The sequence below is a fragment of the Hyperolius riggenbachi genome, chromosome 4 (assembly GCF_040937935.1).
Source record: "Hyperolius riggenbachi isolate aHypRig1 chromosome 4, aHypRig1.pri, whole genome shotgun sequence".
Classification (NCBI taxonomy): domain Eukaryota; kingdom Metazoa; phylum Chordata; class Amphibia; order Anura; family Hyperoliidae; genus Hyperolius; species Hyperolius riggenbachi.
This window is the reverse complement of record NC_090649.1, coordinates 319,107,276-319,123,968: the sequence shown is the minus strand read 5'-3', so window position 1 is coordinate 319,123,968 and position 16,693 is coordinate 319,107,276. Positions and strand designations below refer to the sequence as shown.

The 16,693-nt window shown below is 41.6% G+C and overlaps 1 protein-coding gene across 6 annotated transcripts in view; it reads right to left on the bottom strand.

Annotated features, from left to right (window-relative positions):
* The window catches only part of SASH1 (SAM and SH3 domain containing 1), a 1,147,574-nt gene that overhangs the window by 505,221 nt on the left and 625,660 nt on the right, over positions 1-16,693 (bottom strand). The window contains exon 1 of one of the 6 annotated variants that reach the window (XM_068231710.1): positions 8,283-8,370. The exons of the other annotated variants lie outside the window; for them this stretch is intronic. The gene's annotated coding sequence lies outside the window, so the exon portion shown is untranslated. Of the gene's footprint in view, positions 1-8,282; positions 8,371-16,693 lie in introns of those variants that run through there. 6 annotated transcript variants of the gene reach the window in all.

The window sequence follows — 16,693 nt, the reverse complement described above, 5'->3', positions numbered from 1 at the left end:
TATAAACAAACAAAATGGCCACCAAAACAGGAAGTAGGTTGATGTACAGTATGTCCACACATAGAAAATACATCCATACACAAGCAGGCTGTATACACCCTTCCTTTTGAATCTCAAGAGATCATTTGTGTGTTTCTTTCCCCCATCCACTGAAGTTTCAGGCTGCTCGTTTCTTCCTGCAAACAGCTTTGCCTTTGTCTGTAATTCCTCAGTATGTGAAAGCCCAGCCAGCTCAGAGGACAATTTATCCAGCTTGTAAAACATAAGAGAGAAGCGAGAAGCTTCCCTAATCTAAATAATACACAGGCAGTGTGCATAGAGGGGCCTGGAAGGGGGAGTTCATAGCAGAACCACAACACTGAAGAACTTGGCAGCCTTCCAGACACAGGCCGACAAGTCTGACAGGGGAAAGATACATTGATTTATTACAGAGACTGTTATAGTAGAAAGTGCTGCAGTAAGCCAGAACACATTAGAATAGCTTTTGGAACTTGTAGGATGATAAAAAACAGGATGCAATTTTTGTTACGGAGTCTCTTTAAGGATACCACCATAAAACATCACTGTAAATAGTTTTTGGTAAAAAGCAGTCTCTTGACCTCTATTAACCCTTATCCTAAACATTTATTTGACCCCCTGACACTACCCTTGTCAATTCTGCATAACATATCCCTTACTAATAGCAATTTGCTCCCCTCACTACAACAAACCCTACATTGTGCTTAACCATATCTTGTCACAACACTAACTATGACATTTCACTTAAGCACAAGAAATCATAGCCGGCCTTTGACCTGTGCGACCAGAACGATCACTCAGGGCGCCGGCTTCCAAGGGGGCGCCTAATAGCTGGTTACCTAAACTGAGGGCACCTACACCTGATTTCCTATACTGGGGGCACCTATAGCTGGCTACCTTTACTGAGGGCACCAACACATCAGAATCAGAATCAATTTATTTTCGCCAAGTAAGTTTGCACCTACAAGGAATTTGTCTTGGCAGTTGCTTAACAAACAAAAACAATACAAGGGCAGACAGTGTGTATATTACAAGTCAAGGACATTATGCAAGTATAGTGGCAGTAAGCAATGTGAGAATTATTCATTTTCAGTTCTGTGCTGATTACTTTCAATGGCTACCTATACTGGAGGCACCTACGCCTGGCTACCTATGGGGGCGATGGAGACCTTCAACTGACTTGGCAACCTATATTGAGGGCACCTACACATGAGATCGAGGGGGGGGGGGATTTGGGGGGTGTGTGCACTGCGGCTATAACGCGTGGTGCAAATTGTCGGTGCTGTGCTATCATTCTAAATGGGGGGGGACCGGCTAACTGTCCCCCTGATTGTTTTTATTAATATTCCTGAAAGGTTCTAGCCTTCATTTGTAAGTATATTCAGGATAATGCACTCTTTCCATCCATTCGTGCTTATTAATAGTATTTTTCTTATTATGCATATGTGACGTGTCACGGAGATCTCAGCATTTGGCGTGATGTGTCACGACGTCAAAAAGGTTGGGAACCACTGTCCATATCTCAGGAGAAAAGGTGAATTTCATATGGGCCTGTGTGTGGTCTTGTGTGCGCGCATGCGTGAAGAGGATGAAGGGGGGCACAAAAATCAGGTTTCGCTCAGGGCGCTGTGAAACCTAAGGCCGGCCCTGCAAGAAATATTTTTTTCTGCTAAAGGACTGTAGAAATCTTTGGTACGTAATACAACCTTTAGGAAGGGCAGAGTGGAGCTTGACTATCTTTGATTGTTTCTAAACACGGCCTGTTCTTTCATCTTGCATTTGAAGTGCTTTGTGTTTGTACTATATGTCATTTAACATGTGGTTGTGACCAGATACTATTCCACAGAACACTACCACAAAAGTTTTGGGATAGTGTTGTGTGGACTGATGAAACAAAATTAGAACTGCTTGGGCCCATGGATCAACGCTATGTTTGGAGGAGGAAGAACAAGGCCTATGAAGAAAAGAACACCTTGCCTACTGTGAAGCATGGCAGGGGGGTCAATCATGCTTTGGAGCGGTTTTGCTTCTGCAGTTACAGGGAAGCTTCAGCGTGTGCAAGGTACCATGAATTCTCTTCAGTACCAGGAGATATTGGAAGAAAATTTGATACAGTCCATCACAAACCTGAGGCTTGGGAGACGTTGGACCTTTCAACAGGACAATGATGCCAAGCATACCTCCAAGTCCACTAGAGCATGGTTGCAGATTAAAGGCTGGAACATTTTGGAGTGGCCATCGCAGTCACCAGACTTAAATCCGACTGAGAACCTCTGGTGGGACTTAAAGAAAGCAGTTGCAGCGCGCAAGCCTAAGAATGTGACTGAACTGGAGGCTTTTGCCCATGAAGAATGGGCTAAGATACCCGTAGATCGCTGCAAGACACTTGTGTCAAGCTATGCTTCACGTTTAAAAGCGGTTATAACTGGAAAAGGATGTTGTACTAAGTACTAAGAATGAATGTCACTTGGGGGTTAATTAAAACTGATAATGATGTGAGCACAGAAAAGACATTTGTGGTTATTTCATTATACATTTTATGTTATATTTGTCTGACTTACAAGTGCCTCTTTGATTTAATTGTAAACAAGATGACTGAAATGATCAAAATCAATGACAAACTGGCCAAAACACTCAATTTCAGTGGGGGTTGAATAAATTTGAACACAACTATATAGATATTTCTGTATATTGGTATGTAGCCCTGTCTTACTCGGTGATGTCACAGCCTAGGCTGTTTAGTTATGTGGTATTCTCCTCACAGAGCATTCTGGGAGAGCAGATATTATTTCTACTGGCTTGGAAAACACAGTGAAATAATCCGATAATAATAATCCGAACATTTATATAGCGCTTTTCTCCTGTTGGACTCAAAGCGCTCAGTAAACAAACAGTCCACACAGATCACCTGACAGGACTAAAGATGTCGCCACCTGTGATAAATTTCAGAATGTAAATCAGGGTGAGGAAAGATTTTACAATGGGGAAGACTAAATCATTTATAAAGTAATATTGTTAAAAATAAGCAATTTTATTAATCATGTAATTTTCAGTACAGTTCCTCTTTTAGTTACTGCAAGTAAAGGAAAGTTGCACTAATTATTAAATATAAGGATCCATATGTTTTCTTTCCCTTTAACCACTTAATTCTATCTGGATGGATAGTTCCATCCAGATAGCCTGCACTGCTGCCGCTGAGCCAGGCACGCGATCGTGCATGCTCCTGCCGCCTTCTGTTAGCCCGAAGATCAATGAATGGGAACTGTTGGTCCCCGTATGAAAGACAGACGCAGTCAACAAGACGGCTCCATCTTTCACAAATCCCATTCTGTCCCATCCACTCATTACTTTCGCTTTGCAGAGGAACTTTCCGCATGCAGAAGTGAGCTGCGAAGGCATCTTGTGGCTATATAGTAAAATTATATCTGGAAATAAAATTTTCCAGATAATTACCTTTTTTACTTTTTAAAATTAGTCACTTACCTCCCACACTCCCCAATAGCTACACAACAGGTTTTTTTTTTGTAAAAAATAAATAAATACAATAACAAAATGCATAAATAGTTACCTTAGGGACTGAACTTTGTTTTAATATGCATGTAGTAAGGTATATTAGTGTTATTTTTTAAATTACAGGCTTGCAATAAGTAATGGATGCAAAACTGAAAAAATGCACCTTTATTTCCAAATAAAATATCGGCACCATACATTGTGATAGGGACATAATTTAAACGGTGTAATAACCGTGACAAATGGGCAAATAAAATACATGGGTTTTAATTATGGTAGCATGTATAATTTTAAAACTATAATGGCCGAAAACTGAGAAATAATGATTTTTTTTTTATTTTTTTTCTTAATCTTTCTGTTAAAATGGATTTAGAATAAAATAATTCTTAGCAAAATGTACCACCCAAAGAAATCCTAAATGGTCGCGGAAAAATAAGATATAGATCATTTCAGTGTGATAAGTAGTAATAAAGTTATTGGCGAATGAATAAGACGTGAAAGTTGCTCGGATGCATAAGGTAAAACAACCATGAAGGCTGAAGTGGTTATTGACTGTGATTGTGAAAACCATTTTTTTTTTAGTTTAGATATAGCAATGTAAAAAATCCTCACAATAGGATTTATCAAATAAACACTAGAACATAATGTTATTGCTATTGTGACGGAGTATGGTAGTGATGGACATTTTAGTTCCAGTATGGAACAGGATTTGCTCAATTTATTTGAAATGCATTTTTTTTCTAGTCACCTGAGCGATTGATCTTTGTATGCTTGTTGTATGATTTGTTATTTCCAGACTCCAGCTGACAGAATTAATTATTGTCCCTAGGCTGTCCTCCTCTATTGATCCCGAATGTAAAAGCATTTGATAATCAATAGCTGGCTTTCTAATTAGAGGCACACTGTAAAATTGTGCATACAGTCTTAAAAACAATCTTTCTAAAAGTAGACCCTGTTTTATTTGTTTAGCCTATTATACGAAGGTAAATCTTCTTGGGCCTTTTGAAATGCTGCTTGTACAATACAGCTAATTAGTCTGCCTTCTCGATCATCAAATTGTCACTGTTGCTAAAAGCAGTGGGAGAGGGATTGTGTCTGGTTGATGAGATTGACCTGTCAGAGCCAGCTCTGGTCATGACAGCATGTGTGCCTGCATCTGCCTGATAAAAATCTAACCATTTAACTCCTCTATTACTGGCCAGATCTGTAGAGAATTAAGATAAGGCCAATTGAGTAGATCTCTCCACAGGGAAAATTAGGCATGGCTTAATTATGGTACATTCACTGCTCGAGGAAAAAAAAACAGTATATCCAATCTTAATGCTTGCAGTTTAAACATCTCTTTAATCTTTACTAGAAACATTTGCCAGGAAATGTACATGTTAAATATAGTCATGGTATGAGCAGATAATTAGCACTGTGAAAGTTATTTTACTGCTGGTGAAGAAACTCAGGGTTTTGTAAAACATTTGTTTCAATCAAAGACACAGACAAAAGTATAGTTAACGATATATATGTTGTGGCTAGCAAGGAAGATATTGCATGTATTAATAGTGTAAATAAGATATGAGGGCTGGAACAGCTAAAGAAATCACAAATTTGGGCACATTTTTAGCCATATTTCAAATAGTTCAGGCAGCCCCGGCCCCCACTATTTAGTGGTAAGGTTAGGGGTGTGCGTGTGCGTGTGCGTGTGCGTGTGTGTGTGTGTGTGTGTGTGTGTGTGTGTGTGTGTGTGTGATTGAGTTGGTGGTGGTGTGATGTATGTGGAGGGGGGGGGGGGGGGAAATTGAGGTTAGGTGGCCATGGATAAAGTGTGTCTGAGATGGTACCCTGGTCCTTATTTACACTTGCCTGGGGCTTCCTCCAGCCCCATGAGCACTGTGGCTCACTTCTCCATCCTCTTCAGCCTCTCCATTCTGGCACTACGACTCCCGGTAATCCAGTCAGTTGCCGCCAGTCGTGGGCTTCTGCGTCTGCACGGCTCGGCCTGCTGCGCTCCCATCTCATGGAGCATTCTGGGCCTACCGGATTACTGGGATTACTAGCAGCAGAACAGAGGGGCCGAAGAAGACAGCAAGGGAGGCCATTGTGCTCATGGGGCTTGAGGAACCCCCGGGTAAGTATAAATAGGAGCTAGTGAATCATCTCAGGTTCACTTTAAAGTTAGGTGCCCACCAAGGGTGGTTTAAGGTTAGGTGTCCACCAGGGGGTGTTTAGGTTAGGTTTAGGCACCACCAGTGGAGCAGTTAAAGAGAGTCTGAAGCGAGAATAAATCTCGCTTCAGACCTCATAGATAGCAGGGGCATGTGTGCCCCTGCTAAACCACCGCTATCCCGCGGCTTAACGGGGGTCCCTTTACCCCCAAATCCCCTCCGTAAAGCGGGGGAGCACTTCCGCATTGGGGCAGGGCTAACCGCCTCAGCCCTGCCCCACGCGCGTCTGTCAGACGCGTATCTCCGCCTTTCCCCCGCCCCTCTCAGTCTTCCTTCACTGAGAGGGGCGGGGGAGAGGTGGCGATGCGTGTCTGATAGACGCGACTGGAGGCAGGGCTGCAGCCGTTAGCCCTGCCTCCAGGAAGGGATGATTTACGACCAAGACTACGACCAAGTCTTGGAGGGGTGGGTTTGGGGGTGAAGGGACCCCCGTTTAGCGGCGCGATAGCGGCGGTTTAGCAGGGGCACACATGCCCCTGCTAAATATGAGCTCTATAGTGAGAATTATTCTCGCTTCAGAGTCTCTTTAAGGTTAGGCACCACCAGGTGGGTTCTGTCCGAGAGCAGGGAGAGGTTAGGTTATAGTGACATTTCGGCAAATACTACCAACATTACCAATATTTAAAAAAATTGATATAATGAATTGGTTGTGTAGTACAGCTAAGAAATAAAACATTAGGAGCAGAGACATAAGTCTAATAATGTTTACAGTACAGGAAGAGTTAAAGGGAACCTAAACTAAGAAGGACATGGATTTTTCCTTTTAAAATAATACCCGTTGCCTGGCTCTCCTGCTGATTCTGTGTCTCTAATACTAAACAGCCACAGCCCCTCTACAAGCATGCAGATCAGGTGCTCTGACTGAAGTCAGAGTGCATTAGCTGCATGCTTGTTTCAGGTGTGTGATTCAATCACTACTGCAGGCAAAGAAATCAGCAGGACTGCCAAGCAACTGGTAGTGTTTAAAAGGAAACATCTATATCTCTCTCAGTTAAGGTTCCCTTTAAAAAACTCCAGTTGTTATCTATGCAAAAGAGCCACTGAGCTCCATGACTTTCAAAGTCGCAGAGAGCTCTGTCTTCTGAAGCTTATTATCTCAAGGGTCTTTAACTGTATTGTTTTTTTTTCTGCAGAGGACAGGTCAAACGTTCACTAGCCTGCTCTGTAAAATCATTTAGAATGCTGATTAGTGTGTAAACTGCAAATATTAGAGAATGATGCAATGTTATAAAAACAACTACATAGCTGAAAATAAAAATATGAGGATATTTTTTTTGCTACTAATGATCTAGTAATTATCCGTACTACACAACCAATTCATTATATCATAATTTTTCTTCGCTTCAATTACTCTTTAACCCATTCGCGTTCCGTCGTTTTCACGTGAGAAATGTTCACCTCCCATTCATTAGCCTATAACTTTATCACTACTTATCACAATGCACTGATCTATATCTTGTTTTTTCCGCCACCAATTAGGCTTTCTTTGGGGGGTACATTTTGCTAAGAGCCACTTTACTGTAAATGCATTTTAACAGGAAGAATAAGAAAAAAATGGAAAAATTCATTATTTCTCAGTTTTCAGCCATTATAGTTTTAAAATAATACATGCCTCCATAATTAAAACTCATGTATTGTATTTGCCCATATGTCCCGGTTATTACACCGTTAAAATGATGTCCCTATCACAATGTATGGCGGCAATATTTTATTTGGAAATAAAGGTGCATTTTTTCCATTTTGCATCTATCACTATTTACAAGTTTAAAATAAAAAATATATAGAAATATTTCATCTTTACACTGATATTTAAAAAGTTTAGACCCTTAGGTAAATATTTACATGTTTTTTTTTTTTATTGTAATGGGTTTTTTTTTTATAGTAAACATTTTATTTGGGTAGTTTTGGGAGGGTGGGAGGTAAACAATAGATTTATAATGTAAATGTGTGTTAATTTTTCTTTTTTTTCTTTCAGGTGTAGTATTACTTTTTGGCCACAAGATGGCGGCCATGAGTTTGTTTACATGATGTCACTCTAAGCGTAGCACACGCTTAGAGTGACGCATCGGGGAGGGAACAACCAGAAAAAGCACAGCTTCCGAGAGAAGCTGTCGCTTTTTCAGCGAGGGAGAGGAATCAGTGATCGGGCACCATAGCCCGATACATTGATTCCGTGGCTACCGATTCCGCGGCCGGGAGTGCGCGTGCACGTGCGCGATCGGCCGCGGGAGCGCACGGTAGCGCGCATGGTTCCTGGACGTAGAAACTACGTCCAGGAACCAAAATAGGTTAATTAGTAGAATATCGATAAATATTCCACTCCCGGGTATTTTCTGTGCCCTTTAAACCAAACCTTTTTTTCAGTAAACCCTGTGCCCAAATTAGCTCGTGGCACTTTTAAATGTACACACAAAGGCCATACAGAAATTTAGACCAGTGTTTCATGGTGTTCGCTCAGTACCTACACACTAATACACACATTTATTTGTTAGGAAGTACTAACAACAATCAATGCTTTATCATTTTGATTAAGAATACCTCATGGTGACCCAGAACCACTGGGAGAGTATAAGGGGCTAAAAGAGACTTAAAAGCCCTCCTGCTAACAGCAACCCTGAATATAATTCAGAAACTTAAAACAGAAGGTACTTGTGACAGTTCAGATTTACCGTTAGTGAGCAACTGTGGTTTCCCATAATGCATCACTCCTGAATACTTATCAAGAATTCGTTATACCTGATTATCATTTGTAATCCCTGAACTCACTGTAATAGGTTGACTATGACAAGTTCCAGTATCTCCTAAAACAAACCCAAGTACCCCCAGGGGTACATGTACCACATAGTGAAAACCTAGGATTTAGACTGACCTGAAGTACAGTATGTAGCCTTTAATGTTAGGGGCACCAGGATGCTTCAGCCCATTCCACATATTCTCTCTGGAGGTTACCATAGTGTAGCTGCTTAGAGACTCATTGACAGCAGTTAGGTGACTGCTGCTATGAAGTTGGGGCCTACAGTACTAGAGCACTACAAAGTCAAGCATGCAACCTAACTGGTTGACTATATTGTCATATTGCCTGTTGCATCATGCTTGACCATGGTTCAATAATAAAGTGATTTGAGCCCCTGCATTCCTGGTATTTCAGTGGCAATATTCAGCTTTAAAAAGAGGCCCTTGTATATTTAATCACAGGTGTTAATGTCACACAAGCTCTTCCTGTCATGTGGTCTGACATTTCATATAAACTGTAATATTAACAAGCTAACATATCATTGCATTCCAGCGGCTCTTGAGGCGTGTTTAGCTATCAGGGACAACAACGAGACAATTTGCATATTGAGCAGTAATGCACTGTAGGACACCCCAAATGCTCACTCCAACCTGAAATCAGTAATTGATTGGTAGGCTCCTTGTTTATCATGTATGGAAATGATATGGATGTAAGGGACGTACGGCTGGCATGTTTTGGTGTGGAGCATTCCTCAAACATTTTAATAAAATATTGGTAAACATGATTTTTAAAAGCTGTTTACTTTATTAGTTATGTATTGAGTAACAATATTTTTCTAATATTCTCGAAAATGAGGAAGATTGACTGCATGCCTGATAGAGACAGCTGTAATATAATCTCTTCTCATGTTTCCAGGTCCCTCTAGACTTGTTGCCACCCATGAGATGGCATAAAAATGCAAATTACGTTATTTAGATGAGTACACCCTCAGAGGCGTAGCTAGGGTTTTCAGCATCTGGGGACAAAGACTATTAATGCGCCGCCTAAGGTGAAGGGGCGTGGTCAAAATGTGGGCGTGGTTATGGGTGGAGCCAAATGTACATGGAGGTTAGCAGGCTCACGCTCACCCACCCTCCCTCAGTGTGTACCTTCCAGCATGTTCCAAGACAAATTCAGCAATCATGAGCCCCCCCCCCCCCCCCCCCCATCAAGACAAATTCCGTAATCATGAGCAAACGTGAGGCCCCCAACATGACCAACTCAGCAATCATGAGGCCCCCAACAAGACAAATTTAGCAATCATGAGGCCCCCAACAAGGCAAATTTAGCAATCATGAGGCCCCCAACAAGACAAATTCATCAAATTAATTTTCCTGGCATTTTGTTTGACATTTGTGGTTACAGCACAATTCAGCAGGTAAATTGCATCATAAATACCATCCAGCTACTAATGTTATTTTCGTGCGCGTTTATTATTTTGTTTATATTGTTAGGCAATAAATATATGTGCTAATTAATAGCAAGCTGTGACACTTAACTGGTTCAATTTGCATATCAATTATTACTCTATAATGACTGGACAATGTGATTGCAAGATTGGAGAATTAGAGTAAACCTTTCTAACATTATTTTGTATTATGTATGCCTTCATTCAGTTAATAGCACATAAGAGATAGGAGTGGAACCACAGGGAGAGAGTGGGTGATCTGTATTTTGCCCTACACATAGGAATAAGTGCTGTTCTACACAAGCACACTAGATGGCAGTATCTAATAAACAGTCGCTGGCCACAAGAAAGCATATGATTACTGGAAGATAATGGATATTGGATGTGCGGAGAGTACACCAAGCAGTTTTACTTTTTTTAAGCCATTATTTTGTTTTACTGTGGCAAGTCTATGTGACTGTAAAACACACTAAAACAGTAGGGAAAATAAGGTCAAGACCAAAAAAAAAAAAAAGACTTTTGTTTGTTACTCTACATCCATTTTCAGCTTTAAATAAATTGTTAATGTTATTATTCTGTATTTATGTAATGCTGACATTCATAGCACTTTACAGAGTACATAGTGATATCATTAAAGTGGTCTGAAAGCCAGCATTTCTACTTTGCTCTAAGGGCCCATTCACACTTGCTGATCGCAAAACGCTAGCGTTTTTGCTAGAGTTTTGGTATGGCGATTTTGCGCGATTAACGGGAAAAAAAATCACCATTCACATTTGCCGTTTTTTTCGCGACCGCGTTTAGCGCTTCTATAGCACTGAAACGCGATCGCCAGGAAATCGCCTGAAAATGGTGCAGGCTGCGTGTTTGCGTTTAGCATTTTTGGGCGATTTGCGGCGATTAGCGCGGATCTTCCCTTTAAGGACACTTTATCAATTTATTTATGGCGGGGATCTTATTTTGCATTTAGGATGTGGTATGATGAGACAGGTGGTTTCTGCATGTGCTCACAACCGCATAGCGCCTGCTTTGAGCACCGCCATAAGTGTAATGTTACTACGGCTAGAGCGGCTCCAGCAGGATTTTCAATGTAATTTGGGTGTTGGCAATAGCCAGAACGCGAATTACATTTCCCTCGGAGTTGCTACGTTCCGGGGGGGGGGGGGGGGGGGGGTTGTGAGAAATAGTATTTAATGCCACCTGGAATTTCTGCAGCAGCAGCGTAAGCTGTCATTTGGCTCACCCTGCGACCAACTGACCAGGCGACAAACGAACACATTTGTGTGGTATGAGACTAAATTTCCCAGAGGAAACTCACGCAACCACAAAGAGAGCATACAAACTCCATGTAGAAAGTGTCTCCTGGGTGAGAATGCTGCCACCACGAGAGGCACCACCATGCCTCTTGCGCCACTCATTTCCATGAGGAAAATCCTTCAGTTTTGGATGATGCAGAAAGGGCTTAGAACATCTGTGTAGTTTTAATTGCTTTCTGGCTTGTAATTGGAGGTGAAAGGTGAATCTGAATAGCACTACAACTGGGAAGACATAGTGGCTGGAGAGTCCATTAGAGGCAGGGGGAGGCCTTGATTGCCCCGCAAGCGCTGACGACCCGATCTAATAGAGGGTCACATCATAACGGTGAGTGCTCCATCTTCTGGGTGTGGTGGAGGTGACTCAGTGAGCAAAGGCACATCCCTGCCAGAGGGACTAACAGAAACTTGCCCAAAGGATATCCTGTTTTGCATATATTGTGAACTATCATTAGTAGTGTTATCTGCATGCCACTGTGATGTAATATTTAGTTTTAATTGCAGTCTATGATCCCATAGAGGCAGGGCAGATCACAATTTCTCTGTTTCTATTGGCCCTGGGGATGATGTGGGGGTGTATGTAGGCAGTTCTGCAGCGATGACACACAATATGAAAATAGGAGGAGCTGAGTGCAGCAACCGTCAGTAGGGGATGAATGTCAATGTAAGCGTGCACTGTGACTGACAGCAGCAGCACACTACAGGCTCCAGTGGCGCCCCCTTACAACCAATGCACTCCAGGCGACAGCCAGGGGCGTAGCAATAGGGGGTGCAAAGGTTGCGACCACATCGTTGCCCTTGGGCTAGAGGGGCCAACCCCTAACTGCAATATTTTCTCTCTATTGATCCTGTGCTCATAATAATCACTTCTATAGATGCTTTGAATAGTGGTAATCATTAACAAAGTGCTCCCCATTCCCTTCTTGCACCTGACACCAATCAATTGTTATGTATAGAGTGCTTGGGGGCCCCAATGTAAAACTTGCATCGGGGCCCACAGCTCCTTAGCTACGCCACTGGCGAGAGCCTAGAATGTCTGTGGCTTTAAATGATCCTGCCCATTGGGAATGTTTTCTTTTCCTGGGATCCACATAACTTTAACAGGCACCGGAAAATAAAGCAAGAAAAAAATAACAGAAATTATAACTCTTCTACTCCACATAAAAGAGGTTTTATTTGTCGCTGTTTATTCCCCTTTTGAGACATTTACCAACTTTCCATCTGACAGCAAGTGAAGGAGAATCTCCCAGAGGACTGGAGCAACAGTAAAGACCTTAACCCTTTTCAGATTATCTAAAGCTAAACATTTTAGGGTAGCTGGGCTTAAAGGAGAATAAAATGTAGTATTTGGCTAAAGGGGGCCATACACTTATAGATTTACAGCAGATTCAACCAGCAGATAGATTTCTGTCAGATGCCTGTTAGGTTGAATCTGACAGTAATCTATCTGATGTGTGCCACACACTAGGAACAGAATGCATTATTGGACTATTAGATCCAATGCAACTCTATGGGCCATCGATCTGCTGCCAGCAGCAGATCGACCTAGATCTTCCATTCTGACAGATAGATCAAATCGATCAAAATCGGTCGCAAATCGATAGATTGGCCAATCGATCAGCAATCGATTTCCAATCGATCGATTCGATCAGATCGAAGGCTGAAATCGACCAGTGTATGGGCCCTTTAATGCCAGTACAAACTCTCTTCAGTACTAGTCTGGTACTGTTTTTTTTTTTTTTTTTTGCCCTTTAAAGGACAACTGAAGTGAGAAGAATGTAAAGGCTGCCATATGTATTTCCTTTTAAACAATACCTGTTGACTGGCAGCCCTGCTGATCTATTTAACTGCAGTAGTGTCCGGATAACATCACAAACAAACATGCAGATAATCTTGTGAGATCTGACAACAATGTCAGAAACACCTGATCTGCTGCATGCTTGTTCAGGGTCTATGGCTAATAGTATTAAGGTGCATACACACATCAGACTATAGTCTTTTGAAAATGAAAGATCACAGACCAATCTTACCACCCTTCATGTAGTATGAGAGCCATACTCTACACAGTCTTTTCTATGGAGCTGAACTCCCCATCAGACAGAAATCTTGGCAAGATGCTGCACACACAGATGCTGTACAGACACAAAAGATCAGAATCTGTAAAAGATCTGTTCCTGCCAAAAATCCATTCCTGCAAATTGCAATGAAAGTCTATGAGATCTGCAGATCATCATACACACATGATTTAACTGACATTCATCTGCAGATCAAGCAATCATCCGCAGATCTGAAAATCCATCCTGGTGGATCTGATCTGCAGATGAATGTCAGTTAAATCATGTGTGTATGATGATCTGCAGATCTCATAGACTATCATTGCAATTTGCAGGAATGGATTTTTGGCAGGGACAGATATTTTGCAGCTACAGATCTTTTGAGTGTGTGCAGCATGTTTGTATGCAGCATCTTGCAAAGATTTTTTCTGATGGGGAGTTCAGCTCCATAGAATAGACTGTGAAGGTGTGGCTCTCATACTACATGGAAGGGGGTAAAATTGGTCTGCGATCTTTCATTTTCCAAAGACTATAGTCTGATGTGTGTATGCACCTTTAGAGGCAGATGATCAGCAGGACAGCCAGGTAGCTCGTATTGCTTATAAGGAAATAAATATGGCAGCCTCCATATCCCTCTCACTTCAGTTGTCCTTTAAAAAACAACCATAGAGAGAGGTATGTGGAGACTGCCGTATTTATTTCCTTTTAAACAATACTAGTTGCCTGGCAGCACTGCTGATCTGTTTGGCTTCAGTAGTGTCTGAGTAACACCAGAAACAAGCATACTGCTAATCTTGTCAGATCTGTCAATAATGTCAGAAACACCTGATCTGCAGCACTCTTGTTCAGGGTCTATGGCCAAAATGTATTAAAAGCAGATGATCACCAGGATAGCCAGGCAACTGGTACTGCTTAAAAGGGAATAAAGATGGCAGCCTGCATATCCGTCTTGCTTCAGTTGTCCTTTAAGTGTCGTGTCACTTTATGTGATTATAACTGCTGTTTACTAAGCCTATTTTAAATCCCCCTTTCTGCTTAGTTTTTACTGTGAATCAAGGCTTTTATGCTACTAAAAACTTAATTCCTTATTTTAAAAAATGATATATATTAAGACAAATACTTTGTCTTGTTTTCCTGACAGATATACAAGCCACCTGTAAAGTAACAGCAGGTTCTGAAACCACTTCATGATGGAGGGCCCATTAGATTTGGGTAACATAGCACCATTTTAATACATCACTTTTGGCTGACACTGTAGCTGGCATTAGTGCCCTGTAATAAAACAATTCTGCATAATAACATTATTGATATATGTGAGGCCTATTTCACACAGAAGGTACACTTATCTCACAGGAGGTACATTTGTCAGGAAATTCAGCTGCTGTTGGTCTGAGTTATTTTTTTACTTGCCTCTTTGGGGCTCCAGACTGTAGTTTGTTGATGCCTTTAATGTCACATATTACTTTGTCTTTAGATAGTGTGTAAACATATTTGCTTTTGTGGTCCAATTATAAACATTTCATTTTTTTACTTCATTTAGCATTTCTGTGTACTGCTTAGATCTGATCTACAGTGACAGTATCCCCGGGATTAGACAAGACAAGACAAGACAAATAACATTTATATTGCGCTTTTCTCCTTGCGGACTCAAAGCGCCAGAGCAGAGCAGCAGCCACTAGGGCACGCTCTATTGGCAGTAGCAGTGTAAGGGAGACTTGCCAAAGGTCTCCTACTGAATTAGTGCTGGCTTACTGAACAGGCAGAGCCGAGATTCGAACCCTGGTCTCCTGTGTCAGAGGCAGAGCCCTTAACCATTACACCATCAGCCAACTGCATTAACATTAACATTAGGGGAGCCATTTGATTCAGCCGATCTTCCAGTAAGTTTGGGTGCCATGTGCTGACACTATCAGTAGAGGGTGAATACTTTGGGCAATCAATAACATGGTTGTAGGCAGGTAGTAACGCATGCTGAAACTGAATGAAATGACAGAATTCTGAAGCTGTAACAGACCATGAAATAGCACTATTGCTTTGCGGTAGGGTTCCCGATTTAAATCTGGGCCAGGACAATATCTGCATGGCATTTATATGTTCTAAGCAGTGGCGTAGCAATAGGGGTTGCAGAGGTAGCGACCGCATCGGAGCCCTTGGGCCGGAGGGGCCCCAAAGGGTCCACCCTCTATCACAGTATTAGCTCTCTATTGGTCCTGTGCTGGTAATAATCACTTCTATAGATGCTTTGAATAGTAGTAATCCTTAACACACTGTTCCCCATCCCCTTCTTGCAGCTCTGACACTGAGGTTGTCCTTGGCAGGTTTTGGTGCGCCGTATCAATTGTTATGTAGAGTGCTTGGGGGGGCCCCATGTAAAACTTGCACCGGGACCCATAGCTCCTTAGCTATGCCACTGGTTTTAAGGGTTTCCACAGGGCACTCTAGTCCCCCCCCCCCCCATCCCAAAAACAGGTTAGGCATCAGAAACAGGAATTAGTGTTGTGGAGGGGGGTTATGGCTAGGTAATTGATGGTAAAAATGTGTCAGTTGCCAAGGAAGCATATTAAAAGACTGAAACATGAATATATTGCAGTAATTGATTTACAGATACTATATTTATCAACAGCATTGAGAAGCTTAAAGTGATGAATGCATATTTATCACCCATAGGGGCCAATGCAGTGCATGTAGACTATTCTACACAGAGCATACAAATGGGTTAGAGTTTCAGAGGATGGTGAAAGTGAGGATTCTCTTGATGGTAACCATAGTGATATGCGTACCTCACAGCTTTACAATCTACCTCCATTGAATCTAAAGATTTCCACTTTGCAGAATTCTACTTTAAGAGACCATTTAAGGAAGTGGGACAAAAAGAAAAAAGCTAATTTGTCAGAGGATGTTTTTTTGCAGAGATAGCTTTACTTTCTTCTCATCAGCATGAAAACAAGCAGCCAGTTTGCGCAGCTTACATTTCGTATTCTGACAGCCTGATTATTTTTAGTTTTACACACACACTTGATTAGAGTTTTTACAATGTCTATAACTGTAAGATCTATCTGTGAAAATGTGAATTATTGCATGTGTTTTCTGCTGCACAAAACAGACAACTATTGTTTAGCTGTAGCCTTTTGTTTAGCTGTAGCTTATTGTTTAGCTGTGGCTCTCCCCTAATGGAAAACATTGCAGAGCAAGCCAGGTAAATTGGCCCAGTAGAAATGTTTGAGGAAAAAATGAAGGAAGGGTAACACATTGTGACAAGTCTTTCCCCTCCTTATACCGTAACGCTGCTTTTATTTTCTATTGTGCTCCAGTTTGTAATTTTATAGCTTACTATTTTTATCCCATGACAGCGCCAGCCTTCTATTATGGCTGAATTGTGAGCGCATTTCCACGTTTCATGCATA